Below are 11,529 nucleotides of genomic sequence, written 5' to 3'. Positions count from 1 at the left end.
ATGGTATGATGTTATTGTGGAAGTAATATGGAACATGAAAAAATACAATAGCTGATGAAATAACGATGTTTGTTATCCATCGTTGACATAATCGACCGATTTCGCTAGGGTTGCACAATGGTACATACCTTATTTCTCAGTTTTTTCTGTATAAAACCCAATATACTTCTGGTATACATATTTCCAACATATGAATACATGATAATAAACGTATACTGCATCAGTTCAGAGTACCCGTGCCACCATAGAAAACATACAGCGAAAAGACTACTCATAGAGCATGGCAGTACCTGTCAAACTTACATGCTCCAGGTAAGCCTTTTCTGGACCCAAGGGACACCTTTCTTTGTGATTTTCCTTAGTTTCTGACCAAAAGCGAATGTTTGAGCAAAAAAAAAAAAAATGGTCCAAAAAAGCCGGGACTGGGGCGGACAAAAGCTCAGAAAACGTTGGGATTGGGCGGGTTAATAAGCGTTAACCAGTAAACTATAAGGGTCCTGAGAGATTTGTGAATCCTAAGACTACGTTTCCTGGTTAATAATGACATAAGTACTGATTGCTAGGCAGAGAGAGAGAAATGACACTTTTGATGCTCCATCTTGATTCCTTTCACAGGTGCAGCTGGCGGGTGCAGCATTGCCGTGCAGAACAGCTGATCGTCCCTGACGCATGCTGCCACCTCTTCACTTCTGCCTCATCGTTATCATTTATTATTGATTTGCATTATGTAATTTTACACGTAGGTACAGTTACACCACAACTGTCACACCTACACCGTGTATTACATACATCACGCTACATAACAATTAGTTGTTAATGTAAATGTAGCGAACTTTTCGCTCAGTTTGACCTGAGTACAGGATTTTTCACCATCGTCACAGAGTTTTTCCCTCAAGCTTGCTTCTATTAACATAAATACAAGGTTTTTTTGCTCACTGGCAACTGTGACTTTCTCCTGTAGCAGGATAGCACACACACATCACAGTGTGAATCTTGTGTGACTGAGTTAGGATTTATATGTATGTATATTGAATTTTTTTTTTCAATTTTTTTTTTTTTTGATGGGGCGTAATGTCACGAGTCGGCGTGATTAAGTATTTGAATAAACTCGTGACATTAACTTTGGTGGGAAACTGCTAATTCTAGTGGAATCTCAGTATTTATTGCTCAGTTTAACCGCCACATATTCACCCGATTGGGAGTGTTTTCAGAACAATTTTTCACTGTGTCATAAATGATCGTCTTTGTGCGCGACTTTAGCACCTCCGCTGAGTACTTTGTTATGGGCATGTTTCGCTCATTCTAGCCATTAGCAAGTGCGGCTCGACACTTGCCTCTCTCTCACGATTTGAAGTCAGTCAAGATTTGTGCGCCGTGGAAGCAGGTAGTGTGTGTGGCAGCGTCCTTCCTCAGCAACGATGCCTAGTTCCCGCCGCTGCCATTGAATTCCCACCTATCGTGATTGGCCAGAGACAGCGTGTGCAGCGTCCTTCCTCAGCAACGATGCCCAGTCATCCGCTTGGTCCACTTTTCTGACCAGTATTTCTTTTCGTTTTTCCTAGGTTTAAGAGTTAGCTTTTGAATGAGCGAGTGAGTGCGATCTTCTCATTTTGGATATATTTTGAAATGTAACATAAATTTATTTCTCTGTAATCAATAAATTTAACAGTTCTTTTTCTTGAGCTTAATGTAATGTAAACTCGTGTTTTATTTTCCATATTAAGCTTATTTCACTTATAGTTCCTAGTTTGCATAAACACTTTGCTATTCATAACTGGTATTTAGGCCAGTTCTTTTGTATTAAGCTTAAAATCCGTTGTGCAACCAGGAGTTAATGCATCAGCAAGAATCTGTTATCATTAATAGCATTAGTTATTGATTGTCAGGGGTGGAGTCACTTTCTCCAGAGGCCAACAGTACTAACAAACAGCATTTGTGAGTAATTAGTCTCTGCTGTGTACTGTTGAGAAAGTTTATAAATTCTCGTCCTTAGAGAATCGGCGAAGTAATCCGGCATAAAGCAATCATTGCTTGATTTTCGCAAGACAATTCAGTGTCCTGCTCTAAGTATTGTTGAATATTATTCTTTAATATTACATACTCTTTAAAAACCTCGTGACATGTGTGTGTGTGTGTGTGTGTGTGTGTGTGTGTGTGTGTGTGTGTGTGTGTGTGTGTGTGTGTGTGTGTGGTAGTCATGAAATGTCCATGACCCTGAACTTATCACAGAAGTATATCCTCTGTCGCGTGTATAGGTTTTATGAACACACACACACACACACACACACACACATTGTTACCATCCCTGAGAAATGTCCGCCTTTGACATATTTTGTTGCTGCAGTGTCGTATAGTAATAATAGTAGTGAAAATCGGCAGTTTGCATCTCGATAGACTAACTACCTATACGTTTACTTGACACGTACTGGTAAAGAAAAGTTATTTCCAGAACCTCTTTTTGTAACTTGGTTTCCCAGATTAGTTTCCCCTCAAACCTCAGCCAACATCAGTTCAAGTCCAACTGCTACAGATTTTTTACGAACAGGACAGCTGTAATCTGGTGTATGGATTTTTTCTTTTGTTTCTCCTACCTCAGTCGGTGTTCATATTTTTTTTTATGGTAATGATATTAATAATGATAACCACGGAACGAGTGACGTGGGAAAATATGCAATGTACTCTTCGTCCTTGTAGAGAAAGCAAAGTGGAATTGATCGTAGAGGAAAATTCTGCGTTCTCCTGTATTTTCTATCATCATTCAAAATCAGATCTACTTGTAAGATTGTATTGCTTCGTAGTCTGCATTTACTGTTGTGAGAAAATGTTCATTTTCTTAACTTTCCCTGCATCACATGGTTTATTGGGAGTTTAGGATTTTTTTTAAACTCTGGTGTTTTATTATAATTATATTCTACAATACGGTGGCCAGTGGTGAAACGAAAGTGTCAGTGTATTAAGTTGTACATAAGATTTAGAGGATTCTGTTCGTTTCACCAAGGGGGGAATGTATTTGGATGGAATTGTACCAGATTTGAAATAATAGAGGACCGTCAGAGGACGGGATTGTTCTGGGGCCGAGAAATGTCACTGATCAGAGCAAGAGAGAGAGAGAGAGAGTGGTGGTGCCGTGGCGGTGATAAAGTATGCGCTCTCTGAATGTTCGTTTTGATACACATTGGGGTGCTTGACGTATCTGTGATTTTTCCTTTATATTTCCTTGTTCTCTAAGTTGCCCCTGTACGATGTTGACTCGTTTTATATATATATTTGTTTCCTGACTTAACAGCTAACCACTTCTGCCCGCAGCCTTGTACTGGATATTGTTGGCTCGTAGGAAAGCTTTTCACCTTTACTGCCTATGATAAGCTGCCGGTATATACAGGTACTGTAATGTCCAGTCACTGAAATCAAAATGCCTTGTCTAGGGCCAAGGTAGCACTTTATTTTCTATTGCTTATTTGCCCATGGATTTTTTTTTCTTCAAATAATAAAGAAAAGATGGCGACTGAGCTTTCTATCTTGTTAACTAGACGAGGATCGTTGAAGTAGACAGCTTTTGTTAAGTCTCAGTCTTTCTCTAAAAACCTGCAACAGTTGATATTACCTTCAGTTCCCAAATTGTCCTGCTTGTTGAAGTGGGATTGCGGGGAAGAAACTTGGTACAGCTTAGGCTTTGCCTTTACGGTATATGGTCAGGGGATGAACAAAAGGGAAATCAAGCCAGTTAGGTGCAATCAACTTTATTAGGTGAACAGAATTGTAAATAAAGCAAGGCTATACCAATGATAAGCTTCATCAACAGTGGTGAAATTATGATAAACGAAATATAGATATCGACATTGAATTGCAGAAGAAAACAGATATACACATAGCCTACAGGAGTTTAGTGTAGGCAAGTTAGTAAATACCTTATATGAAATTACAAACAGAATATAAAAGCATTGACACCATTGCTAAAGAAGAAACAGTAATAAAGGTGGTACAGACATCAGTACTTAATGTGTACTGTTAGGGACAAATCCTTAAAGTACGCATTAGGAAGGAAAAAAAATCAGGGCAATGGGTTATTGTATAAAGCCAGTCATAAAGGAGCTAGTCTGTCCACTGAAAGCAAGACATGACGATACAAACATAAATATAGTGAGATACTGCAATAGAAGTTACTGAATACTGTAAAGAACAAATACAGAATCAAAACACTGAGTCTGTATAGTGTAAGTTGTAAGTCACTGAAGGAAGAGGAAATGTTGGGTGGGGGAGTGAGACAGGTTAGAGCATCTTAGGAAAGTGCGTCTGGGTTCTGTATAACCTGACACTTTAGAAAATATAATGAATTCAGTCCCTGACCTCTGTCTCTCTCCCAGCCAACATTTCCACTTGTTCCAATGGATCATCACAGAAGCAAGTTATTATGCAAGATACACAAACATCTAGTCAGTGAAGTACTGTAAGCAATATATGCAACACTGACATCTAGATACTGGGTTACTTTAATTAGCAGGTAACTGAAGTATTATATACAAGACACACAATCATCTGGACCAGAGATTCTCAACCTTTTTCGGGTCGCGCCCCCCTTCACCATGGATGATGTTCCCCCCCCCACCAGCCTTGGTCCGCTTAACCCCCGCATCACACACACACACACACACACACACACACACACACAATTACTGAAGCCACTCACTATTTTTTCTGAGTCCTCACTACCCCCTATGGGTGTGTGTCGTCCAGGTTGAGAAGCACTGATTCATGAAGACACTGGATTGCATTAAAGAGAAATTCACTGAAATAAGTATTACACATATGCAAGGAACACAAACATCCAGACACTGGATTGCATTAAAGAGAAATTCACTGAATTAAGTATTACATATATGCAAGATACACAAACATCTAGACACTGGGTAACTTTAAAAGAACAAGGCAATAAAGTAACTGTTGTAAGCAAGACAAGTATACGCATCCAGTGAAGTTATGTCCGTCCTTGATTTTTTCCAAATATGTTTAGGTCTTATATTATTCAGGCTAATGCTATGTGGCCTACAAGTTGCTGTAGCTTAAAAAATATAATAATGAAAGGGTCAAGAAGTGATTAATTCTTTCACTGCCTCCTACGCACTTGTAATGATAGATAGTAAGGCCAACACTACGCGGTTTGATATCACCTGACTGAACTGGATCACTTACACAGCTTAAATAATAAGTCGCAGTTATATGACAATCAGAACACCTCAGTTATCATGTATAATTAATCTCCTCTGTTACTTCATTTACTTATCAAATCGACCCTCCAATCTGACTACACTTGACCAGCAACTGAACCGGAAGAAGTTAGAATTTCACTAAACGTCGAAGAGAGGCTGGAGAGGAACGCCTTCGTGTGGTGGCACCGATATAACCATTCATCTTCACTGCCTGGTTATACAAACGTCCATCAGTTCCCTCCCTATCCCCCAGAAGGAGGATGGTGGACTGCAGCAGGGCAACTTCATCCTGTTGTTGTCTGACTACTCCTACTGCTACTGCTGCTGCTGCTACAATAACATCAACTACTGCTACTACTACACGACATAGAAAACTAAAGCAGCCATGGTGAAGAAAGAAAATGAGATTCAGTGAAAGTAACTGATTAAAACTGCCATGACGGGAAGGAAACTTTGTACAGTTCGTTTAACGATATAGGTTAACGCCAGAGTTCATCGAGGGTGATCTCTAAGCCCCTCTGTTACCATTCACCACCACTACAAGTCATCTTCCCACATGTACCGTCCAGTTGTTGTGGCATCAGGCTCATCTTACGTGAACCCAGTAGTCTGAAGGCTGAAGATGCCTTTTCCTGCAGTCCACCATCCTCCCTAAGTCTACTAATCCTCCTTTTAGGGAATTGGGAGGGAGATGAGGTACGTTAGTGTAACAGGTTGGACATATCAATGCCACCACGTGAAGGCGACCCACACCAGCCCCACCGTTCAGTCGCGGGTCATGATATAATTCCCGAAGTTTTTCGTCAGCGTCTGTGAGAAGTCATTCGTATCCTGAAGTCGTATGGTAGCTGTAAGAGTGTAATTAAAAATGGCGCCCCTGGGCTGAAGCCATTAAGTTAGGGGTCATGGCATCTTATTTATTTATTTATTTATTTTTAATCCTTGATAGTTTGAGTGCACTGTCGTAATTTAACCTTTATTTTTACCACCACCAGACGCTGTTCAGAAAGAGTCTCTAGTAATGGAGGGGTTAATGATGACCATAATTATTTAACCTCTCTAGTTGGACAGGGCTCTCCTACACTGAATTAAATCGTGTAATGTTGGCACCTGTATCACCGTTCGGATCAATTAGACCTACCTGGCTATACAAACGTCCCTTAACTGCTTCCCTGTCCCCCGAAAGGAGCATGGTGAACTGGAGGGAAAAGTAGCTTCAGTTTGCAGTCCACTGGGTTACGTTGCAGACGAACCTGGGGCCACAGCAACAATACCAACCAGAGCCGGTTGTATATTGTTTTCGGATCCATGAAAGTTTGAGAATTTCTGCATCATTTAAGAAACTTTGATTTTTTTTTTTTTTTTAATGGCCATAGCATTATTTTTGCTTGACCTAAGGAACGATCTATATTAGTCGATGGGTTGGTTAAGAATCTATCAAACCTTTTCATTTCAAAAAGCTTTTTCTTAAGCTAAATCAAGTTGTTCTGAAACAGCCTAACAAGAATGCAATGAAAAATCGGAGTGAAAGGATTAATTTACGTACCAGTGTGTATATGAAAAAGTTAGGCCTTGTTAAGCGAAACCAGGGTGCATATTAACCCTCTCATGTTTGGGACAACTCTAGTATTCCTTTCTAGGTAAAGCCAGACAGTTTTATTCAGCTGAGAGTGTCATGGGAGCCCGAGAGTGTTAATAATCTTAGCCAGTGTCTGCGATAAACAAATCATTTGTATAATTGTTAGCGGGAATTACATTGTTTTGAATTTTGATATTTCAGTATTCATTCGCGTTTGACTGTGAGGTGCTTGTTAGGTTTCGAGTGATTACATACATACAGTACATGTGTACTGTTGCGGGGGTTAATAAAATCGTCTGGAATGGGGTTGATAAAATGGTCTGGTACGGGGTTAATAAAATTGTCAGGTAGGGATTAATAAAATTGTCTGGTAGGTGGGTTAAAATGTCTGGTAGGGGTTAATAAAATCGTCTGACGTGGGTTAATAAAATCATCTGGTAGGAGTTAGTAAAATCGTCCGGTAAGGGGGATAATAATATCGTCTGTTAGGTGATTAATATAATCCTGTGGTAGAGGATTAATATAATCATCTGGTAGGGGGTTAATAAAATCCTGTGGTAGGGGGTTAATTAAAATCGTCTGGTAGGGGGTTAATAAAATCCTGTGGTCCATCCATCCATATACCTAGGCTGCTTCCCCCAAGGAAAGGGAGGTAGCCGAGACAGGACGACACACTCCCCATTTACTCATCCATTCAGACACATTCATTCACATCTTAGCCCCAAAGGGGAGAACGGACAGATCCTCACTGCACCACACCGCACAAGGGTCAACTGTGCAATGCAATCAATGACATCCGCAGCAGGGCCCGACAGCAGAGCTGGTTTACCCCTGCCACATCATAACAGACTCATCCCCTTACCCGCATCTGACCTGAAATAGCTGATCAGACCAAATGCGGGAGAATATCCCCTCAGGGCTGCGTCATCACTTATTCATTCACAATTTCTCTCCATTTATTTCTGTCACGCACAGCCACTCTTCCTTGCTCAACAGACGTCCCTCTCGCATCCAGTGCTCTCTTCACACTGTCCATCCATCCTATTCGTGGTCTTCCTCTCAGCCTTACACCTCTCACATCAGATCTAGTTATCTTTTACACCAATCGCTCATTATCCATGCTCTCAATATGCCCAAACCATCGCAACACCCTCTGCTCAACTCTACCAGCCATCTCCCGAACAACTCTAGTTCTCCTTCGCACTTCATCATTCCGCACCCGATCCATACGCGTCACTCCACACATACTCCTCAGACACCTCATCTCCATTACATTCAAACTTTTCATCTCTGCTACACCCATATTCCATGTTTCAGCACCATATAATGCAGTCGGTACCACAACACCCTCATACAGCCTTCTCTTTACATCCATTCTAAGCGAACGACATCTAAACACCTTTTTCATTCCTCCCAACAACTTTCCTACTTCATTTATTCTAAACTTCACTTCTGCATCTATTCTTCCATCCACAGCAACATGTGACCCTAGATATTTAAAACACTCTACCTCCTCAAGCAACTCGCCATTCAAAACTATATTCATCCCCCTACCATCTACCAACCTCGTACACTTCATCACTTTACTCTTATTCTCATTTACTTTCAATTTCCTCCTTTCACACACCCTTCCAAACTCCTCTACCAACTGTCTCAATCTCTCCTCTGAATCAGCCACCAGTGCAGTATCATCTGCAAACAGCAGCTGCTTCAGATTCCACTCTCCACCATCAACATTCACCAGAATCAGACCTCCACCTAAAACTCTTGCATTCACCTCCCTTACAACACCATCCATGTAAATATTAAACAACCAAGGCGACATCACACATCCCTGTTGCAGCCCCACTCTCACACGAAACCAATCACTCACAGCATTTCCCACTCTTACACACGCTCTACTATTTACATAAAAACTTTTCACCCCTTTTAGTAACCTACCATCAAGTCCATACAATCTTAAAACTGTCCACAAAGTCTCCCTATCAATTCTATCATACGCTTTCTCTAAATCCATAAATGCCCAAAACACATCCTTGCCTTTTGCTAAATACTTTTCACACACTTGTCTCACCGCAAACACCTGATCCACGCATCCCCTCCCTCTCCTAAAGCCACACTGCTCATCACCAATCACTCCCTCTGTACCCTCTCTAACTCTCATAATTAACACTACCGTACACCTTACCTACAACACTCAACAGACTTATACCCCTAAAGCTAGTACATTCATACTTATCACCCTTGCCTTTATACAACGGGACCACACAAGCACTTGCCCAGCCAACTGGCACCATACCTTTCACAAAGAACACATTCAACAATCTTACTAACCAGTCAGCAATAGTCACTCCACCACCTTTCAGGCATTCCACAGCACACCCATCCATACCTGCAGCTTTCCCTGTTTTCATCTCCTTTACTGCCTTCTCCACTTCCTCCTTCGTGATCAAAGAATCATTCAACTCTCCAAACACATTTATTCCTTGCACCCTTCCATCCGCCACAATCTCAGCCACCCTTTCCTCCTCTACATTTAACAATCTTTCAAAATACTCTGCCCATCTCTTCCTTACTGCATCCATCTCAATTAACCTCCTTCCATCCTCTGCTTTTACTCGTTCTTCCTTCCCAGACTCTCCCTTTCGCACCCTTTTTACCTTCTTCCAAAACATTTTCCTATTCTGTTGAAAATTCTCTGTCAACCGCCTACCCCACCTCTCATCTGCTGCCACTTTAGCATCACCCACAGCCCTTCTCGCCCTATTCCTCTTTTCCTTATACCTCTCATATGACATCTCATCCTTCCTTTGCAGCCACACTTCATATGCACGTCTCTTCTCAGCCACAGCCATACTTACTTCCTTGCACCACCATTCACTTCCTTTTCTTACACCACCACCCACATGTCTCACACCACACACCTCTTCTGCATGCCCCACCACAGCACTCTTAAATAACTGCCATTCCTCCTCCACACTGCCATTTTCCCGATCTTTCACTGCGTTCCACTCATCTTTCAATTTCTCCTGATACTCTATCTTTTTCTCTCTTTTATCCAACTCACTCACTTTCAAAACCTCCCTGCCACACCTAACCCTCCTAGCTCTGACCCATCTCTTACCTACTCTTAACTTTTCCTCCACCAGGTAGTGGTCAGACATACCTCCACCCTCCCCTCTCAGAACTCTCACATCCAACAATTTTCCTATTACATTCCTAGACACAACCACATAGTCCATCAAAGCTCTATCAACAACCCTTCCACCCTCCTGTCTCACCCATGTATACTTATAAATATCTTTCTTCTCAAACAGCGTATTTCCAATCACCATCTCTCGCTCAGCACACATCGCTATCATTCGCTCCCCATTTTCATTTCTTCCAGGCACACCATGCATACCAACTACACCTTCAACTGCTACATTTCCCACTCTAGCATTCAGATCTCCCATCATTACCACATTCATATTCGCTCCAAAACTCTGCAGAGACTCATCAACATCATTCCAGAAAGACTCCCTCTCTTCTTCATCCCTTTCACTACCAGGCCCATATGCACTCACAAACACCCACAACTCACGTTCAAATTTCGCTTTCACCCACATCAGTCTCGATGACACCTCCTTCCATTCAATCACACACTGCTGTACTTTCGGACTCACTAACAAGGCCACACCTTCTCTTGCCCTTCCTCTATCAACACCTGACAATCTTCCATTCACACTTCCAAACATAGACTCACCCTTCTCTTTCATCTTCGTTTCACTCAAAGCTAACACATCCAACTTTCTTCTCACAAACATTCTCCCAATCTCCTCCCTTGTAGCCTCAATCGTACTACATCCACGCACATTCATACATAGACCCAATCTTCAGGGTACGGGGATAACTCCATCCCCCATCGCTTTCTCTGGCCTGTCTCTTTTTAGGAACTAAAAAACAGAGGAGGGGGTCCATAGTCCCCTCTCCCCGCCCCTTTTAGTCGCCTTTTACGACACGCCGGGAATATGGTGGCAGTATTCTTCCTAACACAACCTGGCCGCAGAGTAGTAGTACCAGCCCATAGTGCGGCCAGATTGTGTCCCCCCCGCCACAGGGTAAGGGGTTAAAAAAAATCATCCGCCAGGAGGAGGGAGAATGAAGTAAGAATGAGGTCCTGGTAATGAAGGGGTTAATTTAGGTACCAATGCCAATGTTCGTGCTGGAGTGACATTCTATCCAGCCAAAGAGTTGCAGGTCACGGGAGAGATGATCTAGGGCCTGAGAGAACCTAGGAGACGATCTAGGGCTTGAGAGAACCTAGGAGACGATCTAGGGCTGGAGAGAACCTAGGAGATGATCTAGGGCCTGAGAGAACCTTAAAGACGATTTAGGGCTTGAGAGAACCTATGAGATGATCTTGACTTTGAGAGAACCTAGGAGATGATCTAGGGCTTGAGAGAACCTAGGAGATGATCTTGAGTTTGAGAGAACCTAGGAGATGATCTAGGGCTTGAGAGAACCTAGGAGATGATCTAGGGCTTGAGAGAACCTAGGAGATGATCTTGAGTTTGAGAGAACCTAGGAGATGATCTAGGGCTTGAGAGAACCTAGGAGATGATCTAGGGGTTGAGGAAACTTTGATGATCTAAGGCTGGAGAAAACTTTGTTGATCTATGACTTGAGAGAACCAAGGAGACGATCTGTTGCTTAACGGAACCTAGGAGAAGGCCTGTTGCTTGAGAGAACCCACGAGATGAT

Source organism: Coenobita brevimanus, chromosome 49, assembly GCF_032717465.1.
Source record: "Coenobita brevimanus isolate Jiangsu-jjx chromosome 49, ASM3271746v2, whole genome shotgun sequence".
NCBI classification, from domain to species: Eukaryota; Metazoa; Arthropoda; class Malacostraca; order Decapoda; family Coenobitidae; genus Coenobita; species Coenobita brevimanus.
The sequence above is the reverse complement of the archived record's forward strand: the minus strand, read 5'-3'. Positions refer to the sequence as shown.